Genomic DNA, 24,206 nt, shown 5'->3' on the forward strand with positions numbered 1-24,206 from the left:
TTTGTCTTCTGAGTTTGGAAACAACAAAGAGTTTTGTTTTTGCTCCCTCTAGTGAATAATTTGAGAAATGACAAAACTGCACACTTGCTCATAAAAAATGAAGAGGAAGAAGGCCAGACACGGCCTTGCGTCCATCGTCGCATCAGCATAGTGTTCGGTGATGTTATGCTATATGACACACTATCAAACTGTATTCTCTCTCTCTTTCTCTCTCTTGCTCTCTCTCTCTCTTTATATATATATATATATATATAAGTTACAACTTTCCAAAAGCCTTGAGCCAGTGAATATCTGAATTCCTCAGAGTTGGTCAGCTTGGCTATTTCCCACCACACAGCTCTTCTTACCCTTTGGCCAGTTCCCAGTGCTTGCACTTTGATTTCATCATCATCATACTGGACTGTTGAGGAAGTAATTTTTTTTACAGCTAATATAGACAGAATTTTCTAAAGACTGATGTGAGGCTATTATAACTCCATGCCACCTGTTTCTTAATAAAAAGTGTATGAATTGAAATCACCGGTTTATTATTAATTGGCAGAATCAAACACACATGTACCCACTGAAGGGCACATCCCATTCCCATAGATGGTACTTCAGTGAGCAGTTACGGTTTAAAAGAACTGGGCAGTTCTCTTTTGCTTCTGTGAATTAATAATCAAAGAAAAAGGGAAGAAGGAGTGAGGTCTTCAAAAATCAATGGACCCATCAACAAGCCTGGGTGTTGTGAGTGCCTTCCCTCACCTGGGTGGCTGAGTGTGTGCACATGCATGTGCACCCACATGCCAATGCCCATACACACATTATCACGCCAGCAACGGCAAAGCTTTTTCACTCAGACAAGTGATCAGTCCAGGGAGTTCTATGTCTAAATCTGCGGCAAACAGAGAGCTGAGTTAACTTGTGAAGAAATGAAGCAGTCTTTTTGCTTTGCTCCTTCTAAACACCGGTTGTCTCCTCCAATCAGTGTGGTCACGGCTGCATTATTGATACCGTGGGGGCCGGAGGGGCCTAGGCTCAGATGGTGCAGAGCCTCACAGTGTTCTCCTCTGTGTCTGGAGAGAGTCTGGTTCTTGGGAGAGCTCGGAGGTAAGCAAGGACAAAACTAAAATTAGACCTAAAGCTAAAAAACCTGAGCCAACTTGTTGTAGTTTACCTGAAAATAAATGGTAGCGAGCCTTCTCTTGGGAAGGCTGAAGGTCAGCGGATTGCACCAGCACCCTAGATAGCACACACAAGGGACCGAAAGAGAGGAAAAGGGAGCATTTGATCAAACGCATCAACAGGGGGCAATGTTGAAAGAGGGGGGGGCGATGATATTTTCATAGAATGTGGATTAATTTCGTTACCTTTTGGTTCATTTTTTCACAGAAAAAACTGTCCTTATCCCTTAATGACAGAAAGAGACATTTGCTCCAAATTAAAAGCAGGTAACTTGCTGGGTTGTAGAAATTAAGTGAACAGCCAAATATAATACTGAGATGTGAACAGAAAACTAATAAACTATTTTGATAATTGCTTAACATAAGATTTGGTTTCCGCTCCTCAAACAAGAGTATTGTTTTTGCTTGTTCATGCTTTTAATTAATTATTTTTATTATTTAATAATTATTTTAATATAACATTGCATACAACAATTTTTCAAAAACAATTGACTGATTATTTGACGGCGGACAACAAAAATAATTGCTTACTGCAGACAAACTACAGTAGTTACACTATGATCAGTGCTGTGAAAGGAAGCTTGTATAAGCTCTGAAGTCACACTTCACAAGACAAATAAGATTGTACAGTCTTTAATCCCCTTAGTTTTCAAACATAAGTTATTCACATTACTCTGGAATTTTTTTTTTTTTTCCTTTAATATTTGACCCCTGCGGAAACTGTACGAGAACTCTCTGCTGCATAACTTAGCAAGGATTGTGTTTAAAAAGTAAATGGATGGAATAAAAATGTTCAGCTCTTTCCAGGGCCTTCCAGCCTTCCACGGCTACAATTTAATTGGGGCACAGTTCTGTGAAACACACTACCAATTAGATGTAGCACATAAGTGATTGGTTAAATGTTCTGGGAGTTTGGCTTTTTGCTCTGGTGCAGAGCAAAGGACACTTTTAAAAAACATGTTGCACTGAGGCTTAATGTGATAGACCGTATCTGGCCCAAGTTGGATGTTCTGGATGAGATTATTTTCTTCTCTAGTTAACTAAATATAAATGTTCATTTCATTACACATTATGCAAGAAATTCTTTTGCTTGAAAACTAATCTGGAAAACATAAAATACGGCATCGTTGTCAATGATATGAGAAATATTGATTCAACGACATGCACAACTATAACAAAGAGGATTGTGTGTATGAGCTCCTACTTAAAATACAAATCGCAAATGCACAAATTTTTGGAGTTTAACAATCTTTTTCAATGAGCTGATAATCATAATAACTAATAATTGTACATTGATTATAAATTGACTGCATTATCTGAATTTATTGGAATAATTTATTTATTTATTTAGAATAAAGCAGCATTTAGTGTTTTAAGAATAAAGACCCAATCAAAGCCATTGTCAAAATATAAAGCAGTTCGTGATGACCATCAAACCATGTTAATGCATGCTAAGTTCAGGTTTTAATATTTTAGATTACAGGGCAATATTTATTCACATCTGTCATAAAGGAACTGGGAATGTGGTTTACCTTGATGTGTTTTGATTTATTCTGCAGGCCCTGAGGTTATACCCGTGAATTAGAGGGCATCAATAAGGAAAGCCCATCTCCCCTCTCCCAAAAGTGATAATTACCAACATCACTATTGATCTGACTATTGATGCATTGCTAATTGTTTCTTGCAGTTATATATTTAATTCCATCTCAGGCCATGTGAATGTGTTGACCTTGTGCAGCAGGAAATATAAGGCTTGTTCAGCTGAGGAAAAACACACATTAAGATTCCACTTAAAACCTTAAAACAGCGAAGACTTTTTCTTTTTTTCCCTCCAAAGGAGAGAACTTGGTTATGATCTGTTCATGAGGTTGAAAAGCACAGGCAGAATGACAATTTCAGTCGAGACTGCATCCGTTGATACTTTAGTTATCTCGTCAGCGCAGCCTTGAAGAGTGATGTACTCCGAAGTCTCCATGGGTACGGCTGAAGGTTCAAGATGGCATCATATTGATCAATTACAACCCTACATTATCTAAGATATAGAATAATAATGAAGATTATTCATCATTAAATGCGTATTGGATTTAGCACATTAAAAATGTAGTCGTATCTCTTAAATTAGTTTCGCTACAGCTTCTTCTAACAGAAAGTCAAGGTCTAACTTTGTGAGCTCGTAATTATACTTGGTATAAACACTCAGCGAGGATTTAGCATTAGTTTTAGAATTTAATACTTCTTAAAATCAAGTTTGTTTTACATTTGTATCAAATTTTACAATCGACTGTGTTACAATTGGGCCGTCTATACAGAAAATGTGATGTGGTATTGTGGCCACATTGTACACGTATGCAGTGACAAAGACTTTTTAGTGCCACTTTTGACTAACATGCCTTGATATGACCCAACGGTTCACAGATCGTCGCGCAAAACTGACTCTGGAACTGACGTGTACAAAAGTGCACCATAGGAAATGAAAATCTGAATTAGAAATAATTTTCACAATTCAGACAGCAGAATAAATATGAAATACAAGATGAAAATCCTGGATTGATTGGTAGCCCTTTCGTTTTCAGTAACTGGGCGTTGGTGTGATAGCAGAATGGACAGTACGCTCACTGCTTGCCAGATTGTAGGTGCTTCGGAACTCTCATTGCGTGGAGTTTACATCAGTGCCAAATGCAATGTGTGTGCTGTTTGTGTGTTTATGTGCATGGGCTCACTCATGACTGTGTGTGTGTGTGTGTGTGTGGAAAGTGGTCCTCCATGGAGACAGCTGGCCTTTGCCAGGACATCTGGTACCTGTCACAACACTTTGTGTGTGTGCGTGAACACTTCATTGGTGCGCCCTGCCCAGCTCTGCCCACCCATCAGGTAACTGTTTAGACCTTTAGTCAGAGCTGTAACACAACATCAGCAAGGGCCATGTAGGTGTCTAATGCACAGAGCGTGTCAGGCATGTGTCCCAGCATGGCAACAGGAAGTCCTTGAAAAGAGCTACAGTCGCTCCACTCGTCACACATTGAGGGTGTTTGGACTTCATCCAGGAATGAGGTGATGATGTGAGTAGAAATGACACCGCTGGCCTGAGGATGAGTTTTCCTGACTGGTGACCTCAGTACCATCATCGCACATAAGGGTGAAGCATCACGGCTTTTACAGGAATACACACACATACACACTGGCACATATTTACAATGGATGTCAGTGGTTGATGATTTGAAGATAATTACAGTGTATTTATTTTCTCCTGCTCTTCTCTCTGCCTCTCCCTTCAACTCCCGCTCCTCCAGATTGTGAAGCCGAGCCTCTAGCAGTGTAGTGCTGAAGGTGTGTTTGTGCTGTTATGCCCTCTGGCTTGGCTGCCAGCTTACTCCCACTGATCTGAGCCAGAAGGCAGACTGCCGAGGAATACCGATCACCTTGCCCAGACCGAATCCTTTGAGCTCTCTTTGGCATCTTTCCCCCTTCTGCCAGTTTCCTCCTCTGCTGCTCTCTTCCCCCTTCTGAAGTTGACAACAAAGACATCCTCAGGGTCCTCCTTGATGTGAGACCCACTCTTGATCTTTTTTCCTTATGTTTTTGTACCTTATAGTTGCACTACTTTCATATTCCACTAGCACAATATTTACACACCAGAAGACAAAGAAACAGAGGTCTTTTCATGTAAGAACCCCTGCCAACATGTTAATCACCTGAGGAATTGCAGTGGTCATGTTGCCCCAGCAGAGGCAGGACATTAGTGAGACATCAGACGCAGACGGCTCTGCATATCATCTGCTGCTTGACCAAAGCTGTGAGGCTTTCAGACATTTTGCTGATGCTACTATTGACAACATATTTCTATCTATCTATCTATCTATCTATTGATCAGTCAGTCTCTGATCCATGAAGCCATGATATCCAGTAAGAGTCCCTCCTACATGCACAGCCTTTTGCCTCCTCCCTCCTTACCCCACCCCGTCCCTCAAGCCCCCAACACTTCAGCACCAGGCCCCTGCCTCCGTGAAGAGAAATCTCTGAAGAGCTAATTAGTAGTGGAACGGAGTCCAGGAACAGCCAACGGAGCTGAAGAAGGGAGATTGGCGCCAGTGCTAGCTTTATCGGTCAGGGCCTGACAGAGGGGTGACAGTGAGTGGAGGCAAACCATCACCTCACAACTGACAGAGACAATAAAGTGAGCCTCTGAGCCAGAGAGAAAAAGGGTGACAGACAGGCAAGCGAGGTGAAAAAGCTGACTTCTCGGGGCTGCAACAGTCCCAGCCACAGTGGCAAGTTCGCCCTGTCTATACCTGCTGTTAATGTGTCATCCCATCCGAAGGTGCATTAAAGCATGGGTAAAGAGGTCAGGTAGAAGCAAAGCAGTTCATAATCTTGACACCTTTGAATTTTTAGTATTCATACGGCGAGAGTATATAGATACTGTGCTGAACAAACTTATGACTTGTATTCAACTAAAGTTTGTATATTTTTTACTTTGAAGCATCTGGATCTCTCTCGTCAATAATACTTGAAGTTTATAAATGTACATTATTATTTTTTGCTCCAAGATCTAAATATTGTATAAAGCTTAAACAAAAATTTGCAACTGTGATCGGACATTTAACCATAACCTATGAGCGGATATGTGTTGGTATGGACACAAATAATAATAGGTTTTATGGATGCAAGTATCATTAAAAATGATAACCTTTTTTTAAATGTATTTAATTCGAATGAAATCTATTGCCTGATCTAGTGGAGTGATAAATGTACCTATCTTTATTTTGCATATAGTTTCAGGCCTGGGTCAAATACAAATATGTTAGTCCTTAAAGGAGTGATAGGAAAACAGTCTGACCCCTCAACAAAAATGATTGATTCCCTGATAGCAGCTGAAGGAGTCTCCATTAAAACTATTTTCAGTTCTGCCAGAGATTATGAATACAAAGCTCATGTTAATCCTGATAATATGACCCTCATGTGAAGGCTAATTGAGCTGTGCACTGTGCCGAAAATTAAGTCAAACAAGCTTATGAGATAAATAACAGTTTAATCATTGAGCCTATTTTATTAAAACACATTTCCATCAACAACAGTATTTTCATCCAACCAACATGGAGGCATGTCTTTATTATTTACATAAAACCTCCTTATTACTTATTACAATGCAACACAGAACACACACTATGTTCTGTTTTGATCAGTGAGCATTTGTGGTTCGGTGTGTCTTGTTTCAAATGTAATTTCCTAAATAAATTTACTATAAACCCTGTATCAAGTACTTAATAATCATAAAATATCGAGAACCAAAAAAAAAAAAAAAAAAAAAAAAAGACAGCTTTTTTTAAAGTGAACTTTGAAAGACTGTGAAAATATTGCCATTCGCTTCAGGGGTTGAAAACTTGTGAAAACACACAAAAAGTAATTAGGTGTCCAGGCCGCCAAAATAAAACCATTTGCTGTTTTAATTAACATACATGTTTTAAAAATGAAGGTATTACCATGAAAGTGGCTGTTAAACAATCACCTGGTCCCGGCAGCTCCGGTGGAGATGTGATCATGAAATGAATTGTCGCAACGCCGTTAGTCGCCTTCAAAGCAGAGGCGCTTTTTGACCCCGAACGGCTTCCGTCAGAGAAAGCGCGTTTAATCAAGCCTATCGAGAAATCAGAGCTGAGCTTGAGAAGAAAGGTTCAGAGCTCTTTCTGTCCATATTTCTATTATTCCTTATCGGTCTGACTGGAGGTATTCCAGTTTTAGTCGGCTTTACCTCTGCACACGGTGTGAGTGAAATGTTTGGTTTGCTCGGCTGCAGACCGCCATGTTGTTACGTCATTAAGATTAGCTCACCTGTAAGCATTCATGGACATGTGGCTGTAATAATCTCTGTGTGAACTTTATATTTCTCCTCCACCACACTTTACAGGGTATATTACGTTTACCAGCACTAATGGCATCATTACTCCACCACGTTACTTTCTCAAATGAGTCATCTTTCATTTCCTGTCGATGATCTGCCACTAACTCTTGAAACGTGTTGACTTGGACAACATTTGTTTTTAATATAAATAGAAGCAACAAAAAATCTTTGAGTTCAGAAGTTAAACTAATCTATAGTCAATCTATAGTAAGAAAAGTTAGATATTTGATTCTTGGAGGGCAAAGATTGGTCATCTCTTTAATTAAAATTAATGAAACCATTAACGAAAAAAGTTAAATTTAACACAGACATTTATCATTTACAACTGCATATATATATATATATATATATATATATATATATGTATGTGTGTGTGTGTGTGTGTGTATGTGTATGTATGTATGTATGTATGTATGTATATATATATATATGTGTATATATATATATGTGTGTATATATATGTATATATGTATGTATATATATGTATGTAGTCTAAAGATGACAGGGACCACATTTCCTGCATCATGGGTATTTTTCACAGTGAGAAATGTTGCTTGCCAACTTTTAAATTTTAAGGTGCATTTTCGGATTGTGGATTTCCTCTTTTAGTTAACTAAAGGATATAAGTATCGCCCCATTGCTGTCTGACCCTGTATAAAATAGAACATTTGATTGCATTCCTAAGAGCAGTTTTTGTCATTGCATGACCAAGCAACGACAATGCAAAAAAGAAAAAGTAAACGTGTCATACATTGATGGATGTTATGATTTAAAAAAGGCTACAGTGATGTTTAAAAGGCCACTGTTTTGGTTTATCCTGTTAAAGGTGTGTGAGGCCTCTGCAGTGATGCTGTTGTTGTGTGGACGGAAGTATATAGTAAGTATAAAAATATGACTTCACACTTTTGTTTACTTTATTTACAGTGGATTCTTCTTTGGATCCAGATTTTGCCAAAATTGAGTGAAAGTTTGATTAAAAATACAAACAAATGTGTAAAGCACCTACTGTAAATAATGACATGGGGGTAAAGTAGATGCCGCACAGATGTCAATCCCTCGCTGATCAATGTATCTTGTTTGATTTTTGTTGCATCAGGTGGTCAGTAGATGGAAACTTGCTCTGCTTAGAAATCTGCTTAGCTTTCAGACTGAGTTTTTGTTGTTTATTGCGGCACAGTAGAGGACCCGAGGGATGTGTTGATGTGGGTGTTTTGTTAATTGTGCAGAAGAAGAATAAAAAGCTCTCCTTGGACCTTGGCAGGAATGGGTGCCATTTTTCTCCATCCCTCTGTTGAAACACCAGCCCACAACTCCTCATGGTGATCTTCCTTAAGTTTGTGAGTACTTTCAAAGTTTATTTGTCTGTTTATTGCTGTCAACGCTATTTGTCTTGGGCCTAAATGCCCTCAAGTAACAACAATTACTTTTTTCTCACCAGGCATTTTGATATGTCATAGTTGGAAAAGCATAAGTGTAAATAATATCCAAACAATTATTGATGAGTTCAATTGAAGTTAGCTGCCTCAGGCTCAGGCTCCTGGTATTGTACACCATCCTGTCTTTATACAGCAATTAACCAATCAATCATCAACATTGCTAGTAAAACCTGTGTTTTTTCTTTTTACAACCCAAAATGCCACTGGATGTTGAAATGGTATATTTCAGCAGTGCTCTGTCCTACACTGTGCCGTGGTGTGTGTGAATATTTGCAGGCTCCCAGACTAGTTCTGCTGTGGTGCGGCAAAACTTATGTACGAAATTTATCTCGGATGTTTCTTCCAACTGTTGACTGTAATCTGTGACAAAAAGGTTAACAAGAAGCATAAATATCAGAGGAACACACAAGATGTTCTCCATGGCAGGTATCAATAATGGTTTAAAAGTGAGAAAGTATCTAACATAAGAACAAAAGATTGTAACGATGTTTGCTCCACTATACCTTTGCCAACATGGTCTGAGTATGGGGAAAGGTCAGAGAGGTGGCATTATACTTTTATGATGATCATTTATTTATTTTGTCAAGTAAGTCCACAATCACAATGCCTGGGAGCTACCCAGATAGCAAACAGGTATAATTAGCATCACTGGGAGAGGTGGTCTCTCCTTGTACTCTGGCCTCTGCTTGCTTTTATCTGGAGAAGAGGTGAGGTGCTGGAGAAGCTAAATATTGATGGAGCTGCCCATACTCAGTGAAACTCAAACAGCACTGTCCAGTTTTGTGAGTCGCTTGGTTTCCATGCTGGACTTGCTTCACACATACACTAAGGATGACAAACTGCAATCATTTTTACTTCTATTTGTTTCTCTTGTGATAAACACTTGAATTGTGATTACTTGCAACCCAGAGGTTGCTCCATAGGTTTGCTTTTCTAATGCTGCTTTAAGTTATTGTAGTTTTGGTTCATTTTAAGTGCTGTGGCTGCCACTTGACCAGTATCAGTATAGAAATAATAAAGGGCAGATACTAATAAAGACTGGCCATAATGTGTTGTTAATTTATGGCTGCCAGACCTTGGTTTCTACATAAAATCTAAATTTGAAAACATTTTTTTTTTTTTTTTGAGATTGAGACGATTGTAGTACTACGATTACTAGATAGTACTAGATACTACGATTGTAGTAATGTTGACAATAAATGAACATGCGTTATTTCCTTAAACAATTCCATTTCTACTCCTCTGTTGGATTGTTTGTGAGCTAATTGGTTTTTGTGCACTTTTTATCCTAATTTTAATTTTAAGGCAAGAATATTACACAGTGTCTGCTCAGGTATACACCAGGGTTTTTTCAGACATTCCTTGTGTATTGAAATCCGTCACCTCTGGAATGTCTCCTCTGATTCAATCAGTACACACTAATTAATTTTTGTTTCTCACTGCCTGTACTGATAAGAAAAAAAAATACTGCAGGTAGAGAATTATGTCCAAATAATCCACCCTCAAGACATTTGTAATGGAACAAAAGACTGAAAGTTGTCAAAGCACTACAATTCAGCAACATTTGTTTGTTAGTTGTATTTTTTCCAGAAAGGCTAAGCTGAAACCATTGTTTTTGTGACTTTAAAGTTTTATTGGAGTCACAAATATGCTCCATTGCTCCTGAAATCACACCTAACAATGCAAACAAGGTTTACAGATCACACCGAAGTGCACCGCAGAAAAACATTATTCATATTGTGTTGCTCTCCTTTAAAAGGCTGTTGTAAGTGTATGCCACCCCCCCACCCCCCCCAACGACACCACACTTGAATCAACACCTCTCTCAAATACTCAAATTTTCATTGAAACGTTAAATAACCTCATGACAGTGGGATTCATTACAGGACTCTTGTATTAGACCTCACTTTGTTGCACTTTTCTGCAGGCTTCTCCATGCTGCTTTTTCCATTAGCTGTTTCCATTATAGTTGGGTAATTTTTGAGGCAAGACTGGTTGTATAAATTGTTGTAACTTGATTTATTGTTATTAGTTGCTCTGTGTGCAGTGATGCAGAGGTGGAAAAAAGTCTGCTGAGGCAACATAAGGGTTTGGATCAGGAGGAAGTTTGTAAATGATGCTATAGTACAGTACTGAATTAAATGAAAGCTGCACTGTGCAGAGGCCTAATGTGCTCTATGAAAAGTACCCATTGTAATGTATGTCCTCTCATTGTGTTGCAGTGTTCTCATAAATGCTAATCATAATGCCTATGAAGCCCTCTGGGCATTTTTGAAGGTACCCAGATGAGTGATATTGATTAGAGGTTGTCTCTTGAGTACTAGAGGTCAATGTAAATTTCAGAGGTCTGTCTACTACTTCTGTTTGTATTTTTACTGCTGGTACAAATGGACAAACCGTGGAACTGTGTCATCATCCAAACAGTGACTGATGGTTGTCCAAATTAGAACAACTGGCAAGTGAAATGCAGTCCTTCATTTTGTCTTCTGGGGAATTGTATTGTCCTGTTTTTTAACTTCTTTTTCCTTTTTTTGCTGAAGACATTCTGTGTATACCTTGGGGTATGCTGAATAATTAATAGTGCCCTAATGACAACATGGTCCCGGTTATAAGAATGACCTTAAAAACATTGATCTTTTTTGATGTTGCATAGTACTTTGAACTATAAATCTGTTTACCCTGTTGACCCTGGCAAACTGATCAAGAGCCAGCATTTGAATTGAAAAGTCGAACTCGTAGAACATTGTGTCACCGTTAAGCAGATAAGATTTTTTTCCTGTAGCTCCGAGTAATCTTCGTTAATCATTATTAATTTTTTTTTTATTTATGAAAGCTTCTGCATATAATTTGAAAAGTATCACGAGATAAACTAGTTTTGAATTTTGTTCCCTCATGTGGACCTATTTTGGGGGGTGGTTTAGTTTGTGTTGTTTTTTTGTTTTCTTTGCAGCATTCACATTAACTGTGGTTCAGCTACATAGTAAGTAATAAACATATTAGCTCAGTGATTGGTGAACTCTCCTTGATGAGGCCTTGATGACTAAGTGAGGTGTCAATCTTGCCTGGATAAATTAGTGATGACTTTTTTCCAATCCCGAGGATAGGAGCATGATCATGAGTGAAGAGTGTTAAAAAATGGGAGATGATTGTCTAGCAGAGGGCATTTTGAACATTCTGTTGGCTGTGGATAGAAATAAAATGGTTATTGGTATAACGCGAAATTGTGGTAGAAACGCCAGCTGGTAATGCATCACTGTTTAAATTTTAATTATCACTATAGTTGTAGGTGATTACAATAGTCAATTTAATCCACATCAGGTCGTGTCAGGCATCAAGTAGTAGCAGTCCCTAAGAGGCGGTATTTTTCAGCATCATTAATACCCTTTTTACGCCTTTTTTTTTTTTTTACACTAAAGGTAACAGGTATAGGTCGTGAATGCAAGCAAACCCATTAAAAAGGCAAGTTGCTCCTTTTACGTGTCACATGAGGAAGCTTTTCCTTACCATTACTGCCAAGTGCCTTCTAGAGGAGAGGTTTATTGGCTCTCTCTAACGAGTCTGGTTCAGACCTGCTCCATATGTACAGTGCCTTAAAGCAATTTTGTTATGATTTAGCGCTATATAAATAAATTGATCTGATATCCTTGTCCATTCAGAGCGAGGTAATAGGTTTTGGTCTGTAGTTGTCTGTTCTTGAAACCAACTTTGGGGCAACAGCTTACTGTGTCATACCATAGCACAGTGTTGCTGTGGTGTTTCTGTTTGAACAGCACAGTGCTGGATGAGGGACGGGTCCAGTTAAATTATCTGTGCTCTGAAAGAGATCAAGGCACATAGTAAAAAGAATAATAAAAAATGTATATAAGTATATTAGAGAATGTGCAGCACAACCACTGATGCTATTCACCCCTTGTCTTCATCTGCGACATTTATGTGCTGGCAGTTATGTTGATGCTATGATGATGTTTTTATTTATTTGATTCTCTGCCAAGTGTAAAGGAAAGGTTAACTGGAACGCCAGTTTGTACGCTCTCTCACACAGCTCTCTTTTTGATGCCATTGGGTTCCTTGCCTTTTTCCCATGCTGCCACAGACTCGTAATCACCTTGGGTGTGTATTTAATTTGTGTGTGTATACAACCAATAGCAGAAAACTTCAGACTTCTCTCTTTGTGATCTTTTGTCTCATGCGTAATGCATCATATTTTACCTGCCTACCAGCTGTGCTGTGTGTGTATATAGGATACATACAGTGTCTGTGAAAGGTTAGGAGGAAGCTACGGGGAGATGGCTGCACTGCCTGGCTCTAAGTAGAGGTGACAGCGTTCAAACATGGTGACCTTGTGAAGGGGACCAGTGACGCGCTTCCCTGTGACTGAAAGAACATTTCTGGAGGCGCCCTGCAAGGCTTTTTGGTTTTTGAGGGCCTATCATCAAGGGAGCCTGCATGCAGGCAATAAGAGTGGCTTTTTACTCTTTTTTTTTTTTTTTTTTTTTTTTAATTATTGTTATTCGTTTAGTTTACTTTACATGCTGTCAAGGGGGCACCGCATCAACAAGCTCACATCAGATGTACAATGCTGCAACTATCTTTGGCCAGACTTTGATTGGCTTGGGTGAATACCAGCTTGTGGAGGAAGTGTATATTGATATGACAAAACATATTTAATCCTGAAAGTGTACAGCGTATTGATTTCGAAAAGTTGTGCTACATAAAAGTAACATAAGATGTGTTAAAAGAAATATGAAAGCTTGCAGATGAGGTGATGCTTTAAGTTTGAGTGGGTTATTCATCCTTGGATCAGTGATTATTCACAAGATTATACACGGTCGATACTTCAAAAATGACTTCAAATTCATAAAATGCTAAATTTATACAGGTTGGGAAAAACATGTAGAGGACTGTCAAGGTTTTTAAAGGTTTACTTAGCAAAAGTAATGGATGAGATATGTCAGTTTCACAGTTTATAAGCCCTCTGTGTCCCTAGAGGATTGCCGTAGCCTCTGGCCATTCTCCCCTTACCTTAGGCATCATGTGGAAAAAAAACTGATGCTGCTAGTCATTCTGCATCCCTGCATCTGTCTAAAAATAATTGGTCAGGAACCTTCTCTCCAAAAAGAGGTCATAAAAGAGTAATAGCTCGCAGCAAAAACACATATGTCTGACAGATCACATTTGAAACTAAGAATGTATAGATTGACACTATGTACACTAGAAGCCTCATGTCTAGTTTAAACAAAGTTTCCTTTACTTCATATAAGTCTACGCAGTTGAACATTGCAGTGTAGGTTCCTAGAAAATTCAGATAACATCCGTCCATCCATCTTCACCTGCTTATCCAGGGTCAGCTCGTGGGCTTAAGACGACATGCGTGCATTAAAAAAGCTGGCATTCATACCAAAATGACAGATAGAAGTAAATATTAAAATTAAACAGAATTTTCAAATTCATCAAATTTTGCACGTTTCATTTTCTTTGCAGTGTCCGTAATGGCTTTGTTCCTGCAGGCGTTGAATCAGTTGCTGTAGCGCTCTGTTCCTCCTCCTCGGCTGTGTCTTGACCTTTTGAAGCTTCCTGTTGTGCAATAGATGGTGCAGGATTTTCTTTGCAAAGAGCCAAAAAGACTTGAATTTCCATTTGAATAACTGGTCAAAAAGACTCTTTCTATGTGGGAATATTCTGTATTTGAGTAAAAAATGCTCTTGCTCTTTCCAAGTCTACATTTAACCAAAGGCTTTTGGAAGACACTGTGGTCCAAATGACTGCTCTTCGCACATGGAAGTGAGAGTCTTTCTCTCCATCTCTGTGTTGTCCATTATTTCTGCAGCAGCAACAATCAATGTTTGATATTCTGCAACATCCTTATATGTATGGAAACGAAGGGGCAAAAAGGGACACTGTATTCTTTCACATTTCAAATGAAAAAGTATTAAAAGTGTAAAAAATACACTTTTATTTACTTGCATTGTAGTGTGGGGGGCATGAAATGCATTAAGTGGTTTGGGCATGAATCTTCAGTCTGTAGTTAAGCACTAATAACGGGGCACATCTACATTTGCCATTCTTTTTGGCCTTGTCTAATCTGGCAGAAGAAAGGCTCCTGTGCTTGAGCACTGGGGGGGAAAACAATACCACTGGGCTTTGCTCTACCTGTAAGCTCACAGATGAGACAGAAACAGAGAAAAATTAAGGGTAAAAAAATCATTATTCTCTGAATGAGATATCTTGGGTTTGATCAGAGTGTGAATCAAAGCCCTACTCTTAGACTACTTAAACATTCACTTTTAAAATTCCAACCTGATTGTACTTTTATGGAAATTTCCTGCCATCAGTGGCTGCATTCTCTCCTATCTCCAGGTCCTCTTGTATCCCTGTAGATATCCGTATCTGCCCTTCATTAGAATTCTCTTGGTAAGGGAGCAGGAGAAATGAGGAGAAGATGTAAATTCAGGCGAAAAGAAAAGGTTTAGATCTTTTCCTTTTTTGTCCAGGGAATAGACAAAAAAGAAAAAAAATCGTGGATACACCACATCATCAAGTCAAACCTGACACCAGGGCAGAGGAGTTAAGAATTTTCTTTAAAATTATGTTAGAATGCATCACAATCAATGTCATCACCACATGATGGAGAGTTTATTGTACCGCTGTTGTATTTTTTCATTATTACTGTGCAATGTTTCTATTTAACAATGGAAGAATACACACTGTCATTATGAGACAATTAGATAATAAATGGTTTCAATATTAAACATCACATCTTTCAATAAATTGCTATAATGCAAGGGCCCTTAGGTAGCATCCCGCGGAAACATAATAATAATAATAATAAATCAAAAATTATATTTAATCAGTAGACCAACCTGGGATGGGACTTGGTCAAGTCAGATTTAAGTGCGATACAAATCCTTTTGGCTGCTTTATATTTCCAGGCAGATATTCATGCAGATTGTCTCATGAAATTATAAAGTTGTCTACCTGACCACACTGGGTTTTCCAGCTGCTCTCATTTATTTATTTATTTTAGTATTTAAAAGTCTTGGTAAGTAACAAATAAATGCAAAATTATCAGTCATGATTGCTGCGACAGCACTCTGAGTCCAGAGCACAATCAGTGTAGTTTTGTGTGTAAATTCAGGCCGAAAATGTAAAGTGAGCTGCGCCTGTGAAAGTGTAGACACCCACCCTGAGCTTCTGTCTGTCAGCCAAGAAAGGACAACTGAAAGCTATAGTTTAAACACGTCTGGTCGAGATAATGTGTTAACTTTGCTTGCATTTAGATGGCAGCATCACCATTATGTATATATATATCAGAGGCACCAAAAATGATGCTGCTGCTCTTTTACTCTGTAAAGTATAAGATGTAATGCCATGACGTAATGGCAACAAGTGTGTTTATGAGTAACTTCTAGTCATATTCAGTTCTGAAAATGCTATATTGTTTTTTTTTCAGCTGTATTGTTACTTTAAGTGGCCCTTAATGTTTTCCTTTTTTTGTTTTTATGGACAGTAGAGCCAGCAGCACAACTCTTAAACGTATGTAATATTACTACACTCTACTTATCTACACTGGCATTGCTGTGGCTTTCTCCAGCTGGAGGACTGCATTAAAAACAAGGTGGCTCTTTCTGTCAGCTCTGCACCGAAGTGATTACGCTCTACGCAGAGAATTTTCACTCAGCCGATTTGGCTCAATGCTTTTGATTTATACATATACAAAATGTCACTTCACCGAATAGATACAGGCCTAAATGACACAATGTCCAGATATACTCGATCATACCGAATTTCATCGTCTAATCATCATGTGTGTATCATTTTAGTTCATTTATGGCATTCTCTAAATTTGTGTAAAAGCCAAATTGCAGAGAAAAAATGTTTGCAGTAACATTATTAGCATGTATCAGTATGTGCTTGTTATTTATTACATTTATACTTTCCGAAAATTAAAAAAAAAATAGATTTATTCAAAATTAAATCAGAACAACTTATTTTATCATATTGCTGTAAAATTAATATAAATACAGTTATAATGTTATTTCTGTTTATATGTGCACCTAATATAGTCACTATTTGCCTTGACGGCTAATATGTTGAATGCAATCTATATTTTACATTAGATTTATTGTCAAAGAATGTTTTTTTTTTTTTAATAATATTTTCAGAAGTACAAGGGAAGTAAAGTGCTATTCTTTATCTTTTCTTTGGATATGTGATGTTGAAATCAAGCTGTGGCCACACAGGAACATTCTCAAATCTGATGGGAGATGCAGTCACATCTCGATTCGAGTGACAAGATTGTTAGAAATTAAAAAAAACCTTTCAAGTAAAAAGCTCCTTGAATGACTGCCTGCCATGATGGACATAAGAAAAATGTAGACCATAATAATTCCTGACCAACCAGGGAGATGGAATCAAGGCAGATGTGAGTCACACGGCAACGAACCAGCACTTCTTCTCATTATTGAGAAGCAATTCAGTGACTCCCAGAAGCTAATCAGTCTCTGAGAGACCTCAGCGCTGTGTGGTTAGTACAGATTTACAGCTCTTCTCAGCCCGCCACTTTTATTAAAGATGATCCTTCACACAGAAGGAAGAGGGTGTTCTACGGAGAAATGTAAAAATGCAATGCAAAGTTTCAGGCATGAAAGGCAAAAACTGTAGGATTATTCCACAGCCATTCCAGGGAGGATGTAAAAGGAGGGAAGAATGTGGAACAAAAACATCAAAGTGAGGTAGAAGAAGGGTTAAAAAAATGAGAAAAGCTGTGAAATATTTAGAAAGGGTTCCCTACAGGTGGTCAAGAGTGTGATGCAAGGCTATGGTTTCATTACCATGAATAATGGATAATGCTCGTATTTAAGAGATTTACTAACTTGTTTTCTCCTAATTGGAAAAACAAAAGTAGTTCACATATATAACAGAAAAATACCAGCAGTAAATTAGATTGTTTTAAGATGTAATTAGATGAAAATGAATTAAACGCGTGCATATTAGTCTTGTAAAAACATCAAAAACCATTTAATTTCATACATTCTTCATGCATTTAAGTAAGGACCACAGAGTAATATATAAGTTTCATATTTTGCATAAACTAAGACCAAATTCTTGTTTGTTCATTGAACAGTCACACTTCAAAAGAATTCAGACATTTGAAACAGAACATTTGAAAATTGTTTCAATTGCTTACTCAAAAGGCTTAAAATGTCTATGAAGTAACATTTCTGCTGAATTAATTGATATTATGCAGACTGCACATAACAACTGGAAGACTGTACATCATGTTTTTACACTCTGTAAATGAGATTCAGTCAGAATAGTGTCTGAACAATCTGAATAAAAAAATGGACAATTTAATTGTTTAGTTTGTTTCAATGCAGTTGAGCTTGCTGCCATCTGTGTACAATACACTCAGGATTCAATACGATTTTTATTTTCATTACAGAATGTGCTTACAGGTACGTTTTGACTGAAAAAGATTATTATTCATTTGATGTAGGGTGTACCTGCAACTATGCAATGACTGAATATTTAAAAAAAGATATCAATTTAAATATATAAAAACTACAAAAACAAATTTCTTGAACAAATCAAAGAAAAAATGCTGCCATGCCTCCGATGTGAAAATGGTTGGTGCATCCTTGATTTCAAAACCAGCCACGACTGCCGCCATGTCTCCTGTTTTACCTGAACCAGTAGCTGTGGCAGTGATGTACAATGACAAACACGTATTAATGCATGATTTCAAACCACAGAGGTCAGAAGAATTCTCCCTCTGCTGTGTAAAACGTGCATCACGTGGGGCGCCGGTGGCGTAGTGGGTAGAGCACGTGACCTGCAAACAGCAGGCTACAAAGTCCTAGTCAGCGACACTGGTTTGGTTCTGCTCAGTATCATTTCCCCCACTTTCTTTGTCTGTGTCAGGACCTATATTTTATTTTGCATTCACTTCCTGTTTTATTTTGTAAGATGTGTGCTGTGATGTTGCTGTTAATTTCACTTCCTGTTTTGGCCCTCCTTTGTGATTGCTGTCTACACCCTGATGTATTTTACCTCGTCTCATGATCCAGTCATTGCCAGATTTGTCTTCATTACTCGTTCTGACAAGCTCTGTCATGTTTTTTCTGATTCCCTCTTGTGTTCAACCAGTTTTTGCACCTTTTTGACCTCAGATTTTTGCCTGCTCCGTTTCTGCTTTGTCGGCCTGATTCTGCCTGCGACAATTTGTTGCCGCCAGATTAAAGAGCTCGTTTTGTGGACATTTTACTTCTCCCTTGTTGCATCTGGGTCCTCGTTCAGCTGTCCTTCACACCCTCTCCCCCATTACCTGTCACCCTTCAATCTCACCTATCGAATAAAAAAAAAAAAAAAAAAAAAAAAAAAGAGGACATCACGTTTCATTTTTCATCCCAGCCGATTTGAGTTGTCACACTTTTGTATTGATTTTTTTCTTTTATTGCCACCTCCGACATGAATATGCACTGTTAATCACTAATGCAATTCTGAAGGGAAACATCCTCATATTATCTGTTAGAATCAGATTCCTCCTTCTTTGCCCTCTCTTTTTAAAAAATATCAGTTTCACATTCATCATCCAAAATCAAAGTAAAAGTATTTTGAAACCATAAACGTTTATTTGAGCTTCATCTAATAACATTTTTCACCATCAGATAACGTAAAGGATACTATTACGCTTTTGTAAATTAGACTTGAAATGAAGTTTCATCTGAAATTACAAATTTAGTGTGACCAGCAGTCATTGCACTTAATTTACAATAATGTATGAGCTTTTAGGGGTTTTGATGGTCTGTGTCTTATACTGTCACCTTTTTTACTTGATATATAGTATTTTCACCTTTACCTTTAAGGCTTTTTGCACTTGGTGAGTCAGACATGGCATCCCAACTGTCAGAGTTAAAACCACATGTTTACCATGAGAAATAGTAATCCTTTAAAAACCTGATGGCTCGTGTTGTGTTTGGGGCCATTCATCAGCATGTTCAAGTAGACTGAAGTTGTAACAAGCAAACACTTGCCACACTGTCTTCTAAAATTAGCATGGCTTATGGAGAAAACCTCGGGGCATCTCACTATTTGAAGCTGTCGTACTGAGTTCTTTCTCTTTCTCATCCTTCCTCATCTGCTGTGCTCGACTCTACATCGTAATATAGAACTGGATTGCCTTAACATCACTTCCTCCATGGTCTCTCATCCGCAGGTCATCTCATTGGTGGTTCAGTCCACCGTACCGCCTGTGCAGTATAAAATACTGTAAAGTTAGACTCAACATTTAATCTGTGTGAAACTAACAGTAAATTATAGACGACAAGTAACTGCAGCACATCAGTGATCTTTAAAGACGAGCCTTTTAAGTTTTGTCAGTCTTTCACAAGGGCAGATCTCCACAGATGAACCTTGTATCTCTAAGATTATTAATACAACCCTTAGGGAGAACAAACTGCAAGTCTAGCAACTACTTTATTAATCTCTCCTTAAATTAAGAAGCAGTGGTGGGCATCCTTTTCCTGTGGTTTTCCGTTTGCAGGTTTTACACACAGTAGAAGCCTGCATAGGTTCATAAACTCAAATGTCCCCTGGCGATTATTAGATGCACTAACGACAATGCAATTAAGACCCTTGCCTAACTAAAAACAACTGAGTATGCAAAAAAGTAAACTGTGCGGGAGTGTTTTTATTTGCCTTAATTCATAGACGGGTCCGTAGTCTGCCTTACAGGTAAGTTTGAATTTCATTTGGCTCTGCTCTCTTTTAACAAACGATGAAGAAAAGGGCTTAATTAACATATATTTACAAATTATACTATTCAAACTAATTTAGTTTCTGCAAGATGAATCTCAATTACAAAGGAAATTGAAATGGAGCATTAAAATGGATGAGTGTTGTTTTATTAGAGTCTTTTGCATCACTGATCTTTTATTAAAGTTATTCAGTATCCTTTTGCAGGATTTGAACAGTGCTTATAGAAGATCACACAACAGTGTTTCCAAATTATGTATGAATTCACACTCAGCATGCAGCATTCATGGAAAAAAAGCCACTGGGAAATTGTGAAAGGGGTTACTTTATGAGTGTGATCTTTTTTTTTTTTTTGACTAATTGTAAGTATGATATCCCACTAAATTAGCTACATGATAATAATTGATTTATTTCTATACAGAGCAGAGTTTCTCATGCCCTTGACTTTGATCAATAACTAAATGATCACCTTTTGATACTGAAATTGTTTCTTATTAATCCCCAAATTAATTTTTTTGCTGAAATGCAGAAAAATATGATTGCTATTAACATGTTAGATCACACACATTTTCTTTTATTTTCTGTTTCTATGACGTCAAAATGTTTTAACTTACTACACAATTACAAACACTTTAGAAGTATTCTGAGACAAAGTTTCAGCAACTTCACTCACATTTTGCAATTTAAAGTTTATTTAACACACACACTAACTTAAAACAACAACAACGTTACGAATAATACACCCAATAGCATTTTGAATTTCATGGTTAAACATATGAATGAAGGACCTCTAAGTTCCACCTTTCAGAGATGTACAGCTTTTTATTTGTATTTATTTATTTCAAAATATATTTTCCTTATTCCATCCATTCTCATTCTTCAACGTTACCAAATGACAACTCGAATGAATTCAATTAATTGATGATTAAAACCTTAAACTTCTTGTAAACCTTTGGTCATGTTCCTAGTTGCCATTTTGATCTATGTTGACATTTGTTTATGACTGGGACGTAAAAACTGCATTCAATGTTCATAGAGTATGAAAGCGATGTAGTTGATTCGGATGATTTTCAACAATATACAAAATTCTACATCTTTACAGTGAGCAGCCTCAGAGCGGCACAATTATGAAGCCGTCACAGCACATAGCAGCCTCGCAGTTATTTTTGTTCTACATATTTCTCCCACATTATTATTATTCATTTCAACAATGAATATACATATCATGATTTGATAATGTGGCAGTAAAGAAAGATTTTCTTTCCCAACCATAAAGCAAACCATTTGTTCGGGAGTTCCATTTTTTTGTTCCTTTGACTCTGTCATACACAATTTATTATTTATCCCAGTCTTCTGTATTACAAATGGTCTCAGGATTAGGACAAATCAGGTCTCTCCAAACTATCAGGAGGGAAATGGATTCCTGAACAATATGTGTCAACGGAGAAATTGGCAAAGGAGTGACAATGGCCCTGGAGAGGGGCCAAACAATGCCTGTATGTCGCAGGAGGAAATCGCAGTGTTCCACTTGAGACAAACACAATTTCATATTAATGAATAATTGAGAAAGTTTAGAACTGGGTTGGGATGTATCTATGTCACGGTATTACTCGGATTGTTTCCACCAGCGCAGCCGTATAGAGCAGGGTGTCTTTTGTGGGATTAAGTGAATTGATCACAGAGGGTCATGAAAAGACAGGTACTGGAAAATATTTTTTTCATAGTTTTCTCAAGAATACAGATTTAGAATTGTATTTCAGCTTCCAACTTTGAAAATTCGCACAACCTTGTAAGATTTGGTTTTATTTCAATCCAAATGATTCACACGAACTATCTTTGAAATTAATTTTGCTACAACAATCACTTGATTAAATTGGCTGTAACCTTCTGTGTTAGCCGACATTATCATATATGTATTTACAGCTCATCAGCATGAACTTCCTGTGCTGGTGCTTGTTAACCTGTTCCTCGGTAACAAGGCCAAAGCTCGTTTCTAACATGAGAGGAGGAGGAGGAGGAGAAAGGAGGGGGTGGTCGACTTAGAGCACAGTGCCTTGACTGGAGACGAGGACGCTCCATATTGCTCCCCCATCCATGCTAATGATCTGAGCTCTGCACATAATTAAAGCCTCAGCACCCCTCTCCTGTGAAACGTAACGGAGGATTCATGTACGTCTCCCAATGTAGCTAGAGGAGGTTTGGAAAACTTCTGAACATCTATGGTCCATTATGTATAATTTCAAAACATATCCCAAGTATGAGGAAAAGAAACTTTTCATTTTTAATGACAAAATCATGAATTATTCTATTTATTGTATACACTCAGTCTTTCAAAGGTAGCTGGTCCATGAAAGGTGAAACTAAAACAGGGGGAAAGTCTTTTTGCTGTTAAGTAGGACTTATGGTGGCAAATGACACCTGTTGAGCACCGTGGAGATGAGCAGAAGCTAAGTGAGTTCAACATGAAAGGGCTATCCTTAGTATTAACATTTTACTGCTTTTCTTTTGTCTTCTTGTCTTTCTTGTGATTCACTCCACTCCGTTATTTTCATCCAGAGAAGGTAACATGACACAAACAAAAAAACAAAACAAAAAAAAAAGTTCACCGGTGTGATTCCAACACTGCTCACTAAAATCTTGATTGTGGCATCCTTAAAAATTGAAAGGTGACTTAAGTAAATGAAATAAAAAGGCAGAACAAAACACAAGATCTCTACAGTTTCATCCAAAATACAAAAATCCATCGATGTGCTCCTTGGACATTTCAAAAAAGATGCTGCAGAGGTGTACAGCACTTGTGCGTTCCATGTGGAGATGTTGTTGTAGTTCTATGTTATTTAAAGTGTGAGAATTTCTGCCATGTTTCTAGTTTTAATTACAATATTACCAGTTGTTGCATATCCTGGGACTGAACTGTGTGCTTGTGGCTTGTGAGACGCGTGCGTTTATAAACCAATAATGATTATCTTTTATACATGATTCATTAGTATGTCCTAAGGAAGCACTGCCTTTTTATTCCTAACAGGCTGACTTCACTGCTCAGTGTGTGACTGCACCGTGTATTAAAAGTCGTAATTGTAGCCGCCCCACTGTTTTTGAGGAAAGAAGATAAGCCTATATCTGGCACTTTAATTGTTATCCATTATGTATGACAACTCTTGTTTGTTAACGTTAATGAACCACACAAATTAAAAGAGATGCATTCTTTATTGGTGGGACGTTTTAATCTGGTATGCATTCTCACACACACAGTGTAGTGTTAATGTTTAGCCAATAGGTGTCCCTGTAAACCATATAAACTTTACAGTTCTCCTGTCCTGCCTGCAGCATGGCAGCATCTGCAAACATGACAATCATCACCATCCCTTTGACGACTGTAGAACCAGAGGCCACAGTGACAGACATGCTGGTAATCTGAAAATAATTCGACTCTTCATATATATTTTTGATGTCTATTAACACACAAGAGTGTTTTCTCATGAGTTCTGCATAGATATATTTCGATTAAATGGTTTAATGATCAAATATACAACTGCAATACCTGAGCAGAATTGGATCATGTCTGTCAGATTTCCATAAAATGAAAATAAGAAGGATGAGAAATCTTGATACTCTCAAACTTGTTACTTTTCAGCTGAGAGAGTAGACTAAAAGTGTTTGTATTAAAGTTTATCATTGTTAAAAAAAAAATATAAAAAAAAAAAAACAAAAGCTGGTGGTGATGTCTGAGACTGACTTTACAGACAGACATTGGCTTAGTTCAGACACAAGCATAAATGTATAAAGAAAGTATGAGTACACAAAGTGATTTTCCTATACATTGATGATAAAACGGCTTCTGATAGTGTCATTTGATGACAGCAGAGATTAAATTACAAACCTAAGCATGTTACACATCTCATCTGTCAGGTATAATACCCAATTTGCCCGTCAGTTAACAGTCCCCAGAGCTAA

This window comes from Echeneis naucrates, chromosome 1, assembly GCF_900963305.1.
Source record: "Echeneis naucrates chromosome 1, fEcheNa1.1, whole genome shotgun sequence".
In the NCBI taxonomy this organism is placed as follows: Eukaryota; Metazoa; Chordata; class Actinopteri; order Carangiformes; family Echeneidae; genus Echeneis; species Echeneis naucrates.